The following is a 21,503-nucleotide window of genomic DNA, read 5'->3' as shown; positions in this document are numbered from 1 at the left end:
AAAGGGTATCACCATCCAGGACGTTCCGTTAAAGAGTTTCACCACCCAGGACGTGTCACTAAATAGTTTCATTATTCGGGACGTGTCACTAAAGAGTTGCACCATCGAGGGCACGTTACGAAACAGTTTCACCACTCGGGACGCGTCACTAAAATGTTTCACCATAGAGGACGTGTCGGTAATGTTTTCACCATCTAGGACGTGTTACGAAAAAGTTTCAGAATCCGGGACGTGTCATTAAAGAGTTTCACCATCCAGGACGTCTCACTAAAGAGTTTCACCACTCAGGACGTACCGCTAAAGAGTTTCATCATCCGGGACATTTCACTAAGGAGTTTCAGCATCCAGGAGGTGTCACTAAAGAGTTTCACCATAGAGGACACGTCACTAAAGAGCTTTACTATTCGGGACGTGTCACTAAAGAGTTTCACCATCCAGGACGTATCCTGAAAGAGTTTCACCAGCCAGGACGTATCACTAAAGCGTTTCACCATCCAGGACGTCTCACTAAAGAGTTTCACCACTCAGGACGTACCGCTAAAGAGTTTCATCATCCGGGATATTTCACTGAGGAGTTTCACAATCCAAGTGGTGTCACTAAAGATTTTCAGCATAGAGGACACGTCACTAAAGAGTTTCACCATCCGGGACGTCTCACTAAAGAGTTTCACCACTCAGGACGTACGGCTAAAGAGTTTCATCATCCGGGACATTTCACTAAGGAGTTTCAGCATTCAGGAGGTGTCACTAAAGAGTTTCACCATAGAGGACACGTCACTAAAGAGTTTTACTATTCGGGACGTGTCACTAAAGAGTTTCACTATCGAGGACGCGTCACTAAAGACTTTGACCATCGAAGACACGTCACGAAAGGCTTTCAGTATTCGGGAAGCGTCTATAAAGAGTTTCACCATACAGGACGTCTTACTACAGAGTTTCACCATCCAGGACGTGTCACTAAACAGTTTCAACATCCAGGATGTGTCACTAAAGGGATTCACCATCCAGGACGTGTCACTAAATAGTTTCAGCATTCAGGACGTGTCATAAAGAGTTTCACCATCCAGGACGTGTCACTAAAGAGTTTCACCATCCAGGACGTATCCTTAAAGAGTTTCACCATCCAGGACGTATCCTTAAAGAGTTTCACCATCCGGGACGTGTCACTAAAGAGCTTCACCTTACAGGACGTGTCATAAAGAGTTTCAGCATCCAGGACGTATCACTAAAGAGTTTCACCATTCAGGACGTGTCACTAAATAGTTTCAGCATTCACGACGTGTCGGTAAATAGTTTCACCATCAGTGACGTGTCACTGAAGAGTTTCACCATTCAGGACACGTCGGTAAATAGTTTCACCATTCAGTACCTGTCACTAAACAGTTTCACCATCCAGGACTTGTCGTTAAAGAGCTTCACCATCCAGGACGTGTCACTAAAGGGATTCACCATCCAGGACGTTTCGTTAAAGAGGTTCACCTTCAGAACGTGTCACTAAAGAGTTTCACCATCCAGGAAGTGTCACAAAAGTGTTTCACCATCCAGGTCGTATCTTTAAAGAGTTTCACCATACAGAACGTGTCGTTAAAGAGTTTCACCATACAGAACGTGTCGTTAAAGAGTTTCACCATACAGAACGTGTCGTTAAACCGTTTCACCATCCAGGAGGTATCAGTAAAGAGTTTCACCATTCCGGACATATCACTGAAGAGTCTCACCATCCAGGACGTGTCGTTAAAGGGTTTCACCATCCAGGAGGCGTCAGTAAATACTCTTACCATCGTGGCCACGTCACTAAAGAGTTTCACCGTTCGGGACGTGTCACGAAAGAGTTTCGCTATTCTGGACGTGTCACGAAAGAGTTTCACCATCCAACACGTGTTACTAAAGTGTTCCACCATCCAGGACGTATCGTTAAAGAGTTTCACCATTCAGGATGTGTCACTAAAGAGTTTCACCATTCGGGACGTGTCACTAAACAGTTTCAACATCCAGGACGTGTCACTAAAGAGTTTCACCATCCAGGACGTGTCACTAAAGCGTTTTACCATCCAGGAGGCGTCACTAAGGAGTTTCACCATCCAAGACGTATCTTTAAATAGTTTCACCATCCGGGACGTGTCACTAAAGAGCTTCACCATACAGGATGTGTCATAAAGGGTTTCACCATCCGGGACGTGTCACTAAAGAGTTTCACCATCCAGGAAGTGTCACTAAAATGTTTCACCATCTAGGTCGTATCTTTAAAGAGTTTCACCATACAGAACGTGTCGTTAAAGAGTTTCACCATACAGAACGTGTCGTTAAAGAGTTTCACCATACAGAACGTGTCGTTAAACCGTTTCACCATCCAGGATGTATCAGTAAAGAGTTTCACCATCCTGGACATGTCACTAAAGAGTCTCACCATCCAGAACGTGTCGTTAATGAGTTTCACCATCCAGGAGGCGTCAGTAAATACTTTTACCATCGTGGCCACGTCACTAAAGTGTTTCACCTTTTGGGATGTGTCACGAAAGAGTTTCGCCATTCGGGACGTGTCACGAAAGAGTTTCACCATCCAAGACGTGTTACTAAAGTGTTCCACCATCCAGGACGTATCGCTAAAGAGTTTCACCATACAGGACGTGTCGTTAAAAAGGTTCACCACCCAGGCCGTGTCACTAACGACCTTCAGCATTCCGGACGTGTAACTAAAGAGTTTCACCATCCAGGACGTGACACTAAAGCGTTTCACCATTCAGGACGTGTCGGTAAATACTTTCACCATCCAGGACGTGTCATTGAAGAGCTTCACCATTCAGGAGGATCCAATAAAGAATTTCACCATCCAGGAGGCGTCACTAAGGTGTTTCACCATCCAGGACGTATCGTTCAAGAGTTTCGGAATCCAGTACGTGTCGTTTAAGAGTTTCACCATCCAGGACATATCCTGAAAGAGATTCACCATCCAGGACGAGACGTTAAAGAGTTTCACTATTCAGGACGTGTCGCTAAAGAGTTTCACCATCCGGGACTTTTCACTGAGGAGCTTCACAATCCAAGTGGTGTCACTAAAGAGTTTCAGCATAGAGGACGCGTCACTAAAGAGTTTTACTATTCGGGACGTGTCACTAAAGAGTTTCACCAGTAAGGAGATGTCAATAAAGAGTTTCACCATCCAGGACGTGTCGTTAAAGAGTATCACCATCCAGGACGTGTCAGTAAAGCGTTTCAGCGTTCAGGACGTGTCGGTAAGTAGTTTCACCATCCAGGACGTGTCACTAAAGAGTTTCACCATTCAGGACGTGTCACTAAATAGTTTCAGCATTCAGGACGTGTCGGTAAATAGTTTCACTATCCATGACGTGTCACTGAAGATTTTCACCATTCAGGACACGTCGGTAAATAGTTTCACCATTCAGGACCTGTCACTAAACAGTTTCACCATCCAGGACTTGTCGTTAAAGAGCTTCACCATCCAGGACGTGTCACTAAAGGGATTCACCATCCAGGACGTTTCGTTAAACAGGTTCACCTCCAGAACGTGTCACTAAAGAGTTTCACCATCCAGGAAGTGTCACAAAAGTGTTTCACCATCCAGGTCGTATCTTTAAAGAGTTTCACCATACAGAACGTGTCGTTAAAGAGTTTCACCATACAGAACGTGTCGTTAAAGAGTTTCACCATACAGAACGTGTCGTTAAACCGTTTCACCATCCAGGAGGTATCAGTAAAGAGTTTCACCATCCCGGACATATCACTGAAGAGTCTCACCATCCAGGACGTGTCGTTAAAGGGTTTCACCATCCAGGAGGCGTCAGTAACTACTCTTACCATCGTGGCCACGTCACTAAAGAGTTTCACCGTTCGGGACGTGTCACGAAAGAGTTTCACCATCCAAGACGTGTTACTAAAGCGTTTCACCATCCAGGACGGTTCGTTAAGGGTTTCACCACCCAGGACGTGTCACTACAGAGTTTCACCATCCAGAACGTGTCACTAAAGAGTTTCACCATTCGGGACGTGTCACTAAACAGTTTCAACATCCAGGACGTGTCACTAAAGAGTTTCACCATCCAGGACGTGTCACTAAAGCGTTTAACCATTCAGGACGTGTCGGTAAATAGTTTCACCATCTCGGACGTGTCACTGAAGAGCTTCACCATTCAGGAGGAGTCAATAAAGAGTTTTACCATCCAGGACGTATCCTTAAAGAGTTTCACCATCCGGGACGTGTCACTAAAGAGCTTCACCTTACAGGACGTGTCATAAAGAGTTTCACCATCTAGGACGTGTCACTAAAGAGTTTCACCATTCAGGACGTGTCACTAAATAGTTTCAGCATTCAGGACGTGTCGGTAAATAGTTTCACCATCCATGACGTGTCACTGAAGATTTTCACCATTCAGGACACGTCGGTAAATAGTTTCACCATTCAGGACCTGTCACTAAACAGTTTCACCATCCAGGACTTGTCGTTAAAGAGTTTCACCAACCAGGACGTGTCACTGAAGGGATTCACCATCCAGGACGTTTCGTTAAAGAGGTTCACCTCCAGAACGTGTCACTAAAGAGTTTCACCATCCAGGAAGTGTCACTAAAGTGTTTCACCATCCAGGTCGTATCTTTAAAGAGTTTCACCATACAGAACGTGTCGTTAAAGACTTCCACCATACAGAACGTGTCGTTAAAGAGTTTCACCATGCATAACGTGTCGTTAAACCGTTTGACCATGCAGGATGTATCAGTCAAGAGTTTCACCATCCAGGACATGTCACTAAAGAGTTTCACCATCGAGGACACGATACTAAACAGTTTCACCACTCGGGACGCGTCACTAAAATGTTTCACCATAGAGGACGTGTCGGTAATGTTTTCACCATCTAGGACGTGTTACGAAAAAGTTTCAGGATCCGGGACATGTCGTTAAAGAGTTTCACCATCCAGGACGTCTCACTAAAGAGTTTCACCACTCAGGACGTACCGCTAAAGAGTTTCATCATCCGGGACATTTCACTAAGGAGGTTCAGCATCCAGGAGGTGTCACTAAAGAGTTTCACCATAGAAGACACATCACTAAAGAGTTTTACTATTCGGGACGTGTCAATAAAGAGTTTCACTATCGAGGACACGTCACTAAAGACTTTGACCATCGAAGACACGTCACGAAAGACTTTCAGTTTTCGGGACGCGTCTCTAAAGAGCTTCACCATACAGGACGTCTTACTACAGAGTTTCACCATCCAGGACGTGTCACTAAACAGTTTCAACATCCAGGATGTGTCACTAAAGGGATTCACCACCCAGGACGTTTCACGAAAGAATTTCACCATCCAGGATGTATCCTGAAAGAGTTTCACCATCCAGGACGTGTCACTAAACAGTTTCAACATCCAGGATGTGTCACTAAAGGGATTCACCATCCAGGACGTTTCACGAAAGAATTTCACCATCCAGGATGTATCCTTAAAGAGTTTCACCATCCGGGACGTGTCACTAAAGAGCTTCACCATACAGGACGTATCCTTAAAGAGATTCACCATCCAGGACGTGTCACTAAACAGTTTCACCATCCAGGACTTGTCGTTAAAGAGTTTCACCATCCTGGACGTGTCACTAAAGGGATTTACCATCCAGGACGTTTCGTTAAAGAGTTTCACCACTCAGGACGTGTCACTACAGAGTTTCACCATCCAGGACGTGTCACTAAAGGGATTTACCATCCAGGACGTTTCACCAAACAGTTTCAACATCCAGGATGTGTCACTAAAGAGTTTCACCATCCAGGACGTGTCGTTAAAGAGTTTCACCATCCAGGACGTGTCACTAAAGAGTTTCGCCATTCAGGACGTGTCACTAAATAGTTTCAGCATTCAGGACGTGTCGGTAAATAGTTTCACCATCCATGACGTGTCACTGAAGAGTTTCACCATTCAGGACACTTCGGTAAATAGTTTCACCATTGCGGACCTGTCACTAAACAGTTTCACCATCCAGGACTTGTCGTTAAAGAGTTTCACCATCCTGGACGTGTCACTAAAGGGATTTACCATCCAGGACGTTTCGTTAAAGAGTTTCACCACTCAGGACGTGTCACTACAGAGTTTCACCATCCAGGACGTGTCACTAAAGGGATTTACCATCCAGGACGTTTCACCAAACAGTTTCAACATCCAGGATGTGTCACTAAAGAGTTTCACCATCCAGGACGTGTCGTTAAAGAGTTTCACCATCCAGGACGTCTCACTAAAGAGTTTCACCACTCAGGACGTACCGCTAAAGAGTTTCATCATCCGGGACATTTCACTAAGGAGGTTCAGCATCCAGGAGGTGTCACTAAAGAGTTTCACCATAGACGACACATCACTAAAGAGTTTTACTATTCGGGACGTGTCACTACAGAGTTTTACTATCGAGGACGCGTCACTAAAGACTTTGACCATCGAAGACACGTCACGAAAGACTTTCAGTATTCGGGACGCGTCTCTAAAGAGCTTCACCATACAGGACGTCTCACTAAACAGTTTCACCATCCAGGATGTATCCTTAAAGAGTTTCACCATCCGGGACGTGTCACTAAAGAGCTTCAACATACAGGACGTATCCTTAAAGAGTTTCACCATCCGGGACGTGTCACTAAAGAGCTTCACCATACAGGACGTGTCATAAAGAGTTTCACCATCCAGGACGTGTCACTAAAGAGTTTCACCATTCAGGACGTGTCACTAAATAGTTTCAGCATTCAGGACGTGTCGGTAAATAGTTTCACCATCGATGACGTATCACTGAAGAGTTTCACCATTCAGGACACGTCGGTAAATAGTTTCACCATTCCGGACCTGTCACTAAACAGTTTCACCATCCAGGACTTGTCGTTAAAGAGTTTCACCATCCAGGACGTGTCACTAAAGGGATTTACCATCCAGGACGTTTCGTTAAAGAGTTTCACCACTCAGGACGTGTCACTACAGAGTTTCACCATCCAGAACGTGTCACTAAACAGTTTCACCATCCGGGACGTGTCACTAAACAGTTTCAACATCCAGGACGTGTCACTAAAGACTTTCACCATCAAGGACGTGTCGTTAAAGAGTTTCAACATTCAGGACGTGTTGTTAAAGAATTTCACCATCCAGGACGTTTCGTTAAAGAGTTTCACCACCCAGGACGTGTCACTAAAGTGTTTCATCATTCGGGACGTCTCACTAAAGAGTTTCACCATCGAGGACACGTCACTAAACAGTTTCACCACTCGGGGCGCGTCACTAAAATGTTTCACCATACAGGACGTGTCGGTAATGTTTTCACCATCTAGTACGTGTTACGAAAAAGTTTCAGAATCCGGGACGTGTCGTTAAAGAGTTTACCATCCAGGACGTCTCACTAAAGAGTTTCACTACTCAGGACGTACCGCTAAAGAGTTTCATCATCCGGGACATTTCACTAAGGAGTTTCAGCATCCAGGAGGTGTCACGAAAGAGTTTCACCATAGAGGACACGTCACTAAAGAGTTTTACTATTCGGGACGCGTCACTGAAGAGTTTCACTATCGAGGAGGCGTCACTAAAGGCTTTGACCATCGAAGACACGTCACGAAAGACTTTCAGTATTCGGGACGCGTCTCTAAAGAGCTTCACCATACAGGACGTCTTACTACAGAGTTTCGCCATCCAGGACGTGTCACTAAACAGTTTCAACATCCAGGATGTGTCACTAAAGGGATTAACCATCCAGGACGTGTCACTAAAGAATTTCACCATCCAGGACGTATGCTTAAAGAGTTTCACCAGCCGGAAAGTGTCACTAAAGCTTTTCACCATTCAGGACGTCTCACTAAAGAGTTTCACCACTCAGGACGTACCGCGAAAGAGTTTCATCATCCGGGACATTTCACTAAGGAGTTTCAGCATCCAGGAGGTGTCGCTAAAGAGTTTCACCATAGAGGACACGTCACGAAAGAGTTTTACTATTCGGGAGGTGTCACTAAAGAGTTTCACTATCGAGGACGCGCCACTAAAGACTTTGACCATCGAAGACACGTCACGAAACACTTTCAGTATTCGGGACGCGTCTCTAAAGAGCTTCACCATACAGGACGTCTTACTACAGAGTTTCACATGCAGGACGTGTCACTAAACAGTTTCACCATCAAGGACGTGTCACTAAAGAATTTCACCATCCAGGACGTGTCACTAAAGAGTTTCACCATTCAGGACGTGTCACTAAATTGTTTGAGCATTCAGGACGTGTCGGTAAATAGTTTCACCATCCATGACGTGTCACTGAAAATTTTCACCATTCAGGACACGTCGGTAAATAGTTTCACCATTCAGGACCTGTCACTAAACAGTTTCACCATCCAGAACTTGTCGTTAAAGAGTTTCACCATACAGAACGTGTCGTTAAAGAGTTTCACCATACAGAACGTGTCGTTAAACCGTTTCACCATCCAGGATGTATCAGTAAAGAGTTTCACCATCCAGGACATGTCACTAAAGAGTCTCACCATCCAGGACGTGTCGTTAAAGAGTTTCACCATCCAGGAGGCGTCAGTAAATACTTTTACCATCGTGGCCACGTCACTAAAGAGTTTCACCATTCCGGATGTGTCACGAAAGAGTTTCGCTATTCGGGACGTGTCAGGAAAGAGTTTCGCTATTCGGGACGTGTCACGAAAGTGTTTCACCATCCAGGACGTGTCACTGAAGAGCTTCACCATTCAGGAGGAGTCAATAAAGAGTTTCACCATCCAGGAGGCGTCACTAAGGAGTTTCACCATCCAGAACGTGTCACTAAACAGTTCACCATCCGGGACGTGTCACTAAACAGTTTCAACATCCAGGACGTGTCAATAAAGAGTTTCACCATCCAGGACGTGGCTCTAAAGCGTTTAACCATTCAGACGTGTCGGTAAATAGTTTCACCATCTAGGACGTGTCACTGAAGAGCTTCACCTTTCAGGAGGAGTCAATAAAGAGTTTCACCATCCAGGAGGCGTCACTAAGGAGTTTCACCATCCAGGACGAATCGTTAAAGAGTTTCACCATCCACGACGCGTCACTAAAGAGTTTCACCATCCAGGACCTGACATTAATAAGTTTCACATCCAGGATACGTTGTTAAAATGTTCCACCGTCCAGGACGTGTCTGTAAAGAGTTTCACCATCCAGCTCGTGACGTTAAAGAGTTTCACGTCCAGGATACGTTGTTAAAAAGTTTCACCATCCGGGACGTGTCTCTAAAGAGTTTCACCAACCTGGACGTGTCACTAAGGAGTTTTACCATCCTGGTCTTGTCACTAAAGGGATTCACCATCCAGGACGTTTCGTTAAAGAGTTTCACCTCCAGGACGTGTCACTAAAGAGTATCACCGTCCTGGACGAATCCTTAAAGAGATTCACCATCCAGGTGGTATCGTTAAAGAGTTTCAACATTCAGGACGTGTCGTTAAAGAATTTCACCATCCTGGTCGTCTCACTAAAGAGTTTCACTACTCAGACGTGTCACTAAAGGGATTCACCATCCAGGACGTGTCGGTAAATTGTTTCACCATCCATGACGTGTCACTGAAGAGTTTTACCATTCAGGACGCGTCGGTAAATAGTTTCACCATTCGGGACGTGTCAGGAAAGAGTTTCACCATTCGGGACGTGTCACGAAAAAGTTTCACCATCCAGGACGTGTTACTAAAGTGTTCCACCATCCAGGACGTATCGTTAAAGAGTTTCACCATACAGGACGTGTCGTTAAAAAGGTTCACCATCCAGGCCGTGTCACTAACGACCTTCAGCATTCCGGACGTGTAACTAAAGAGTTTCACCATCCAGGACGTGTCGTTAAAGATTTTCACCATCCAGAACGTGGAGTTAAAGAGTTTCACCATCCAGGACGAGTCACAAAAGAGTTTCATATTCCAGGGCGGTCGTTATAGAGTTTCACCATCCAGGATCTGTCGTTAAAGAGTTTCACCATCAACGACACGTCGATAAAATGTTTTACCCTTCCGGACGAGTCGTTAACTCGATGCACCATCCGGGACGTGTCACTAAAGAGTTTCACCGTCCAGGACTCGTCACTGACGAGTTTCACCATTCAGGGAGTGTCGGTAAAGAGCTTCACCATCCAGGATGTATCAGTAAATAGTTTCAATATCCAGGAGGCGTCACTGAAGTATTTCACCATCGAGTCACGTCACTAAAGAATTTCACCAGTCGGACGTGTCACTAACGGGTATCGCTATCAAGGACATGACACAAAGACTTTCAGTAGTCGGGACGCGTCTATAAAGAGCTTCACCATACAGGACGTGTCGTTAAAGAGTTTCTCATCCGGGACGTGTCGCTAAAGAGTTTCACCATCCAGGAGGTATCGTTAAAGAGTTTTAGCATACAGAACCTGCCGTTAAAGAGATTCACCATCCAGGACATGTCACTAAAGAGTTTCACCATCCAGGACGTGTTCTTAATGAGTTTCACCACCCAGGAGGCGTCACTAAGGAGTTTCATCATCCAGGACGTATCTTTAAAGAGTTACACCTTCCAGGACATGTCGTTAAAGAGTTTCACCATCCGGGACGTGTCACTAAACAGTTTCAACATCCAGGACGCGTCACTAAAGGGATTTACAATCCAGGACGTGTTCTTAATGAGTTTCACCATCCAGGAGGCGTCACTAAGGAGTTTCATCATCCAGGACGTATCTTTAAAGAGTTTCACCTCCAGGACGTTTTGTTAAAGAGTTTCACCATCCAGGACGTTTCGTTAAAGAGTTTCACCACCCAGGACCTGTCACTAAAGAGTTTCAACATGCAGAACCGTCACGAAAGGCTTTCGCCATCCAGGAACTTCACTAAAGAGTTTCACCATCGAGGACACGTCACTAAACAGTTTCACCAATCGCGACGCGTCACTAAAATGTTTCACCATACAGGACGTGTCGATAAAGAGTTTCACATTCCGGAAAGTGTCGTTAAAGAGTTTCACCACCCAGGAAGTCTCACTAAAGAGTTTCACCATCCAGAATGTGTCGGTAACGAGTTTCTCCTTCCAGGAGGCGTCACTAAATACTTTCACCATCGAGGACGTGTCACTAAAGAGTTTCACCATCCAGGACGTGCTACTAAAGAGTTTGACAATCCAGGACGTATCATTGAAGAGTTTCACCATTCAGGACGTTTCGCTAAAGAGTTTCACCATCCGGGACGTTTCACTAAGGAGTTTCACAATCCAGGAGGTGTCACTAAAGAGTTTCACTATCGAGGACGCGTCACTAAAGACTTTGACCATCGAAGACACGTCACGAAAGACTTTCAGTATTCGGGACGCGTCTCTAAAGAGCTTCACCATATAGGACGTGCACTACAGAGTTTCACCATCCAGGACGTGTCACTGAAGCGTTTCGCCATCGAGGACACGTCACTAAAGATTTTCACCATCCTGGACGTGTCACTAAAGAGTTTCACCATCCAGGACGTGTTCTTAATGAGTTTCACCACCCAGGAGACGTCACTAAGGAGTTTCATCATCCAGGACGTATCTTTAAAGAGTTTCACCTTCCAGGACATGTCGTTAAAGAGTTTCACCATCCGGGACGTGTCACTAAACAGTTTCAACATCCAGGACGTGTCACTAAAGGAATTTACCATCCAGGACGTGTTCTTAATGAGTTTCACCATCCAGGAGGCGTCACTAAGGAGTTTCATCATCCAGGACGTATCTTTAAAGAGTTTCACCTCCAGGACGTTTTGTTAAAGAGTTTCACCATCCAGGACGTTTCGTTAAAGAGTTTCACCACCCAGGACCTGTCACTAAAGAGTTTCAACATGCAGAACCGTCACGAAAGGCTTTCGCCATCCAGGAACTTCACTAAAGAGTTTCACCATCGAGGACACGTCACTAAACAGTTTCACCAATCGCGACGCGTCACTAAAATGTTTCACCATACAGGACGTGTCGATAAAGAGTTTCACATTCCGGAAAGTGTCGTTAAAGAGTTTCACCACCCAGGAAGTCTCACTAAAGAGTTTCACCATCCAGAATGTGTCGGTAACGAGTTTCTCCTTCCAGGAGGCGTCACTAAATACTTTCACCATCGAGGACGTGTCACTAAAGAGTTTCACCATCCAGGACGTGCTACTAAAGAGTTTGACAATCCAGGACGTATCATTGAAGAGTTTCACCATTCAGGACGTTTCGCTAAAGAGTTTCACCATCCGGGACGTTTCACTAAGGAGTTTCACAATCCAGGAGGTGTCACTAAAGAGTTTCACTATCGAGGACGCGTCACTAAAGACTTTGACCATCGAAGACACGTCACGAAAGACTTTCAGTATTCGGGACGCGTCTCTAAAGAGCTTCACCATATAGGACGTGCACTACAGAGTTTCACCATCCAGGACGTGTCACTAAAGCGTTTCGCCATCGAGGACACGTCACTAAAGATTTTCACCATCCTGGACGTGTCACTAAAGAGTTTCACCATCCAGGACGTGTTCTTAATGAGTTTCACCACCCAGGAGACGTCACTAAGGAGTTTCATCATCCAGGACGTATCTTTAAAGAGTTTCACCTTCCAGGACATGTCGTTAAAGAGTTTCACCATCCGGGACGTGTCACTAAACAGTTTCAACATCCAGGACGTGTCACTAAAGGAATTTACCATCCAGGACGTGTTCTTAATGAGTTTCACCATCCAGGAGGCGTCACTAAGGAGTTTCATCATCCAGGACGTATCTTTAAAGAGTTTCACCTCCAGGACGTTTTGTTAAAGGGTTTCACCATCCAGGACGTTTCGTTAAAGAGTTTCACCACCCAGGACGAGTCACTAAAGAGTTCAACATGCAGAACCGTCACGAAAGGCTTTCGCCATCCAGGAACGTCACTAAAGAGTTTCACCATCGAGGACACGTCACTGAACAGTTTCACCAATCGCGACGCGTCACTAAAATGTTTCACCATACAGGACGTGTCGATAAAGAGTTTCACATTCCGGAAAGTGTCGTTAAAGAGTTTCACCACCCAGGAAGTCTCACTAAAGAGTTTCACCATCCAGAATGTGTCGGTAATGAGTTTCTCCGTCCAGGAGGGGTCACTAAATACTTTCACCATCGAGGACGTGTCACTAAACAGTTTCACCATCCAGGACGTGCTACTAAAGAGTTTGACAATCCAGGACGTATCATTGAAGAGTTTCACCATTCAGGACGTGTCGCTAAAGAGTTTCACCATCCGGGACGTTTCACTAAGGAGTTTCACAATCCAGGAGGTGTCACTAAAGAGTTTCACTATCGAGGACGCGTCACTAAAGACTTTGACCATCGAAGACACGTCACGAAAGACTTTCAGTATTCGGGACACGTCTCTAAAGAGCTTCACCATATAGGACATGTCACTACAGAGTTTCACCATCCAGGACGTGTCACTAAAGCGTTTCATCATCCAGGACGTATCTTTAAAGAGTTTCACCTTCCAGGACATGTCGTTAAAGAGTTTCACCATCCAGGACGTGTTACTAAAGTGTTCCACCATCCAGGACGTATCGTTAAAGAGTTTCACCATACAGGACGTGGCGTTAAAGATTTTCACCATCCAGAACGTGGCGTTAAAGAGTTTCACCATCCAGGACGAGTCACAAAAGAGTTTCATATTCCAGGGCGGTCGTTATAGAGTTTCACCATCCAGGATCTGTCGTTAAAGAGTTTCACTATCAACGACACGTCGATAAAATGTTTTACCCTTCCGGACGAGTCGCTAACTCGATGCACCATCCGGGACGTGTCACTAAAGAGTTTCAACGTCCGGGACGTGTCACCTCAGAGTTTCACCGTCCAGGACTCGTCACTGACGAGTTTCACCATTCAGGGAGTGTCGGTAAAGAGCTTCACCATCCAGGATGTATCAGTAAAGAGTTTCAACATCCAGGAGGCTTCACTGAAGTGTTTCACCATCGAGTCACGTCACTAAAGAATTTCACCAGTCGGACGTGTCACTAACGGGTATCGCTATCAAGGACATGACACAAAGACTTTCAGTAGTCGGGACGCGTCTATAAAGAGCTTCACCATACAGGACGTGTCGTTAAAGAGTTTCTCATCCGGGACGTGTCGCTAAAGAGTTTCACCATCCAGGAGGTATCGTTAAAGAGTTTTAGCATACAGAACGTGCCGTTAAAGAGATTCACCATCCAGGACATGTCACTAAAGCGTTTCACCATCCAGGACGTTTCAGTAAACAGTTTCACTATCTAGGAGGTGTCACTGAAGAGTTTCAACATCCAGGACGCGTCACTAAAGATTTTCACAATCCAGGACGTTTCGCTAAAGAATGTCACCATCCAGGGAGAATCACTAAAGAATTTCACCATCCAGGACGTGTCGCTAAAGGATTTCACCATCCAGGATGTGTTATGAAATAGTTTCACCATCCAGGACGTGCCACTAAAGCGTTTCGCCATCGAGGACACGTCACTAAAGATTTTCACCATCCTGGACGTGTCACTAAAGAGTTTCACCATCCAGGACGTGTTCTTAATGAGTTTCACCACCCAGGAGGCGTCACTAAGGAGTTTCATCATCCAGGACGTATCTTTAAAGAGTTTCACCTTCCAGGACATGTCGTTAAAGAGTTTCACCATCCGGGACGTGTCACTAAACAGTTTCGACATCCAGGACGTGTCACTAAAGGGATTTACCATCCAGGACGTGTTCTTAATGAGGTTCACCATCCAGGAGGCGTCACTAAGGAGTTTCATCATCCAGGACGTATCTTTAAAGAGTTTCACCTCCAGGACGTTTTGTTAAAGAGTTTCACCATCCAGGACGTTTCGTTAAAGAGTTTCACCACCCAGGACGTGTCACTAAAGAGTTTCAACATGCAGAACCGTCACGAAAGGCTTTCGCCATCCAGGAACGTCACTAAAGAGTTTCACCATCGAGGACACGTCACTGAACAGATTCACCAATCGCGACGCGTCACTAAAATGTTTCACCATACAGGACGTGTCGATAAAGAGTTTCACATTCCGGAAAGTGTCGTTAAAGTGTTTCACCACCCAGGAAGTCTCACTAAAGAGTTTCACCATCCAGAATGTGTCGGTAACGAGTTTCTCCGTCCAGGAGGGGTCACTAAATACTTTCACCATCGAGGACGTGTCACTAAACAGTTTCACCATCCAGGACGTGCTACTAAAGAGTTTGACAATCCAGGACGTATCATTGAAGAGTTTCACCATTCAGGACGTGTCGCTAAAGAGTTTCACCATCCGGGACGTTTCACTAAGGAGTTTCACAATCCAGGAGGTGTCACTAAAGAGTTTCACTATCGAGGACGCGTCACTAAAGACTTTGACCATCGAAGACACGTCACGAAAGACTTTCAGTATTCGGGACACGTCTCTAAAGAGCTTCACCATATAGGACGTGTCACTACAGAGTTTCACCATCCAGGACGTGTCACTAAAGCGTTTCATCATCCAGGACGTATCTTTAAAGAGTTTCACCTTCCAGGACATGTCGTTAAAGAGTTTCACCATCCAGGACGTGTTACTAAAGTGTTCCACCATCCAGGACGTATCGTTAAAGAGTTTCACCATACAGGACGTGGCGTTAAAGATTTTCACCATCCAGAACGTGGCGTTAAAGAGTTTCACCATCCAGGACGAGTCACAAAAGAGTTTCATATTCCAGGGCGGTCGTTATAGAGTTTCACCATCCAGGATCTGTCGTTAAAGAGTTTCACTATCAACGACACGTCGATAAAATGTTTTACCCTTCCGGACGAGTCGCTAACTCGATGCACCATCCGGGACGTGTCACTAAAGAGTTTCAACGTCCGGGACGTGTCACCTCCGAGTTTCACCGTCCAGGACTCGTCACTGACGAGTTTCACCATTCAGGGAGTGTCGGTAAAGAGCTTCACCATCCAGGATGTATCAGTAAAGAGTTTCAACATCCAGGAGGCTTCACTGAAGTGTTTCACCATCGAGTCACGTCACTAAAGAATTTCACCAGTCGGGACGTGTCACTAACGGGTATCGCTATCAAGGACATGACACAAAGACTTTCAGTAGTCGGGACGCGTCTATAAAGAGCTTCACCATACAGGACGTGTCGTTAAAGAGTTTCTCATCCGGGACGTGTCGCTAAAGAGTTTCACCATCCAGGAGGTATCGTTAAAGAGTTTTAGCATACAGAACGTGCCGTTAAAGAGATTCACCATCCAGGACATGTCACTAAAGCGTTTCACCATCCAGGACGTTTCAGTAAACAGTTTCACTATCTAGGAGGTGTCACTGAAGAGTTTCACCATCCAGGACGCGTCACTAAAGATTTTCACAATCCAGGACGTTTCGCTAAAGAATGTCACCATCCAGGGCGAATCACTAAAGAATTTCACCATCCAGGACGTGTCGCTAAAGGATTTCACCATCCAGGATGTGTTATGAAATAGTTTCACCATCCAGGACGTGTCACTAAAGCGTTTCGCCATCGAGGACACGTCACTAAAGATTTTCACCATCCTGGACGTGTCACTAAAGAGTTTCACCATCCAGGACGTGTTCTTAATGAGTTTCACCACCCAGGAGGCGTCACTAAGGAGTTTGATCATCCAGAACGTATCTTTAAAGAGTTTCACCTTCCAGGACATGTCGTTAAAGAGTTTCACCATCCGGGACGTGTCACTAAACAGTTTCGACATCCAGGACGTGTCACTAAAGGGATTTACCATCCAGGACGTGTTCTTAATGAGCTTCACCATCCAGGTGGCGTCACTAAGGAGTTTCATCATCCAGGACGTATCTTTAAAGAGTTTCACCTCCAGGACGTTTTGTTAAAGAGTTTCACCATCCAGGACGTTTCGTTAAAGAGTTTCACCACCCAGGACGTGTCACTAAAGAGTTTCAACATGCAGAACCGTCACGAAAGGCTTTCGCCATCCAGGAACGTCACTAAAGAGTTTCACCATCGAGGACACGTCACTAAACAGTTTCACCAATCGCGAGCGTCACTAAAATGTTTCACCATACAGGACGTGTCGATAAAGAGTTTCACATTCCGGAAAGTGTCGTTAAAGAGTTTCACCACCCAGGAAGTCTCACTAAAGAGTTGCCCATCCAGAATGTGTCCGTAACGAGTTTCTCCTTCCAGGAGGGGTCACTAAATACTTTCACCATCGAGGACGTGTCACTAAACAGTTTCACCATCCAGGACGTGCTACTAAATAGTTTGACAATCCAGGACGTATCATTGAAGAGTTTCACCATTCAGGACGTGTCGCTAAAGAGTTTCACCATCCGGGACGTTTCACTAAGGAGTTTCACAATCCAGGAGGTGTCACTAAAGAGTTTCACTATCGAGGACGCGTCACTAAAGACTTTGACCATCGAAGACACGTCACGAAAGACTTTCAGTATTCGGGACGCGTCTCTAAAGAGCTTCACCATACAGGACGTCTTACTGCAGAGTTTCACCATCCAGGACGTGTCACTAAACAGTTTCAACATCCAGGATGTGTCACTAAAGGGATTCACCATCCAGGACGTTTTACTAAAGAATTTCACCATCCAGGATGTATCCTTAAAGAGTTTCACCATTCGGGACGTGTCACTAAAGAGCTTCACCATACAGGACGTGTCATAAAGAGTTTCACCATCCTGGACGTGTCACTAAAGAGTTTCGCCATTCAGGACGTGTCACTAAATAGTTTCAGCATTCAGGACGTGTCGGTAAATTGTTTCACCATCCATGACGTGTCACTGAAGAGTTTTACCATTCAGGACGCGTCGGTAAATAGTTTCACCTTTCGGGACGTGTCACGAAAGAGTTTCACCATTCGGGACGTGTCACGAAAAAGTTTCACCATCCAGAACGTGTTACTAAAGTGTTCCACCATCCAGGACGTATCGTTAAAGAATTTCACCATACAGGACGTGTCGTTAAAAAGGTTCACCATCCAGGCCGTGTCACTAACGACCTTCAGCATTCCGGACGTGTAACTAAAGAGTTTCACCATCCAGGACGTATCGTTAAAGATTTTCACCATCCAGAACGTGGAGTTAAAGAGTTTCACCATCCAGGACGAGTCACAAAAGAGTTTCATATTCCAGGGCGGTCGTTATAGAGTTTCACCATCCAGGATCTGTCGTTAAAGAGTTTCACCATCAACGACACGTCGATAAAATGTTTTACCCTTCCGGACGAGTCGTTAACTCGATGCACCATCCGGGACGTGTCACTAAAGAGTTTCACCGTCCAGGACTCGTCACTGACGAGTTTCACCATTCAGGGAGTGTCGGTAAAGAGCTTCACCATCCAGGATGTATCAGTAAATAGTTTCAATATCCAGGAGGCGTCACTGAAGTGTTTCACCATCGAGTCACGTCACTAAAGAATTTCACTAGTCGGACGTGTCACTAACGGGTATCGCTATCAAGGACATGACACAAAGACTTTCAGTAGTCGGGACGCGTCTATAAAGAGCTTCACCATACAGGACGTGTCGTTAAAGAGTTTCTCATCCGGGACGTGTCGCTAAAGAGTTTCACCATCCAGGAGGTATCGTTAAAGAGTTTTAGCATACAGAACCTGCCGTTAAAGAGATTCACCATCCAGGACATGTCACTAAAGCGTTTCACCATCCAGGACGTTTCAGTAAACAGTTTCACTATCTAGGAGGTGTCACTGAAGAGTTTCACCATCCAGGACGCGACACTAAAGATTTTCACAATCCAGGACGTTTCGCTAAAGAATGTCACCATCCAGGGCGAATCACTAAAGAATTTCACCATCCAGGACGTGTCGCTAAAGGATTTCACCATCCAGGAAGTGTTATGAAATAATTTCACCATCCAGGACGTGTCACTAAAGCGTTTCGCCATCGAGGACAAGTCACTAAAGATTTTCACCATCCTGGACGTGTCACTAAAGAGTTTCACCATCCAGGACGTATCTTTAAAGAGTTACACCTTCCAGGACATGTCGTTAAAGAGTTTCACCATCCGGGACGTGTCACTAAACAGTTTCAACATTCAGGACGTGTCACTAAAGGGATTTACCATCCAGGACGTGTTCTTAATGAGTTTCACCATCCAGGAGGCGTCACTAAGGAGTTTCATCATCCAGGACGTATCTTTAAAGAGTTTCACCTCCAGGACGTTTTGTTAAAGGGTTTCACCATCCAGGACGTTTCGTTAAAGAGTTTCACCACCCAGGACCTGTCACTAAAGAGTTCAACATGCAGAACCGTCACGAAAGGCTTTCGCCATCCAGGAACGTCACTAAAGAGTTTCACCATCGAGGACACGTCACTGAACAGTTTCACCAATCGCGACGCGTCACTAAAATGTTTCACCATACAGGACGTGTCGATAAAGAGTTTCACATTCCGGAAAGTGTCGTTAAAGAGTTTCACCACCCAGGAAGTCTCACTAAAGAGTTTCACCATCCAGAATGTGTCGGTAACGAGTTTCTCCTTCCAGGAGGCGTCACTAAATACTTTCACCATCGAGGACGTGTCACTAAAGAGTTTCACCATCCAGGACGTGCTACTAAAGAGTTTGACAATCCAGGACGTATCATTGAAGAGTTTCACCATTCAGGACGTTTCGCTAAAGAGTTTCACCATCCGGGACGTTTCACTAAGGAGTTTCACAATCCAGGAGGTTTTAGTAAAGAGTTTCACTATCGAGGACGCGTCACTAAAGACTTTGACCATCGAAGACACGTCACGAAAGACTTTCAGTATTCGGGACGCGTCTCTAAAGAGCTTCACCATATAGGACGTGCACTGCAGAGTTTCACCATCCAGGACGTGTCACTGAAGCGTTTCGCCATCGAGGACACGTCACTAAAGATTTTCACTATCCTGGACGTGTCACTAAAGAGTTTCACCATCTTGACTGGTTGTTAATGAGTTTCACCACCCAGGAGGCGTCACTAAGGAGTTTCATCATCCAGGACCTATCTTTAAAGAGTTTCACCTTCCAGGAAATGTCGTTAAAGAGTTTCACCATCCAGGACGTGTTACTAAAGTGTTCCACCATCCAGGACGTATCGTTAAAGAATTTCACCATACAGGACGTGTCGTTAAAAAGGTTCACCATCCAGGCCGTGTCACTAACGACCTTCAGCATTCCGGACGTGTAACTAAAGAGTTTCACCATCCAGGACGTGTCGTTAAAGATTTTCACCATCCAGAACGTGGAGTTAAAGAGTTTCACCATCCAGGACGAGTCACAAAAGAGTTTCATATTCCAGGGCGGTCGTTATAGAGTTTCACCATCCAGGATCTGTCGTTAAAGAGTTTCACCATCAACGACACGTCGATAAAATGTTTTACCCTTCCGGACGAGTCGCTAACTCGATGCACCATCCGGGACGTGTCACTAAAGCGTTTCAAAGTCCGGGACGTGTCACCTCAGAGTTTCACCGTCCAGGACTCGTCACTGACGAGTTTCACCATTCAGGGAGTGTCGGTAAAGAGCTTCACCATCCAGGATGTATCAGTAAAGAGTTTCAACATCCAGGAGGCTTCACTGAAGTGTTTCACCATCGAGTCACGTCACTAAAGAATTTCACCAGTCGGGACGTGTCACTAACGGGTATCGCTATCAAGGACATGACACAAAGACTTTCAGTAGTCGGGACGCGTCTATAAAGAGCTTCACCATACAGGACGTGTCGTTAAAGAGTTTCTCATCCAGGACGTGTCGCTAAAGAGTTTCACCATCCAGGAGGTATCGTTAAAGAGTTTTAGCATACAGAACGTGCCGTTAAAGAGATTCACCATCCAGGACATGTCACTAAAGCGTTTCACCATCCAGGACGTTTCAGTAAACAGTTTCACTATCTAGGAGGTGTCACTGAAGAGTTTCACCATCCAGGACGCGTCACTAAAGATTTTCACAATCCAGGACGTTTCGCTAAATAATGTCACCATCCAGGGCGAATCACTAAAGAATTTCACCATCCAGGACGTGTCGCTAAAGGATTTCACCATCCAGGATGTGTTATGAAATAGTTACAACATCCAGGACGTGTCACTAAAGGGATTTACCATCCAGGACGTGTTCTTAATGAGTGTCACCATCCAGGAGGCGTCACTAAGGAGTTTCATCATCCAGGACGTATCTTTAAAGAGTTTCACCTCCAGGACGTTTTGTTAAAGAGTTTCAACATCCAGGACGTTTCGTTAAAGAGTTTCACCACCCAGGACGTGTCACTAAAGAGTTTCAACATGCAGAACCGTCACGAAAGGCTTTCGCCATCCAGGAACGTCACTAAAGAGTTTCACCATCGAGGACACGTCACTAAACAGTTTCACCAATCGCGAGCGTCACTAAAATGTTTCACCATACAGGACGTGTCGATAAAGAGTTTCACATTCCGGAAAGTGTCGTTAAAGAGTTTCACCACACAGGAAGTCTCACTAAAGAGTTTCACCATCCAGAATGTGTCGGTAACGAGTCTCTCCTTCCAGGAGGCGTCACTAAATACTTTCACCATCGAGGACGTATCACTAAAGAGT

Source organism: Mobula hypostoma, chromosome 27 (genome assembly GCF_963921235.1).
Source record: "Mobula hypostoma chromosome 27, sMobHyp1.1, whole genome shotgun sequence".
Lineage (NCBI taxonomy): Eukaryota > Metazoa > Chordata > Chondrichthyes > Myliobatiformes > Myliobatidae > Mobula > Mobula hypostoma.
This window is presented reverse-complemented; position numbering follows the sequence as displayed.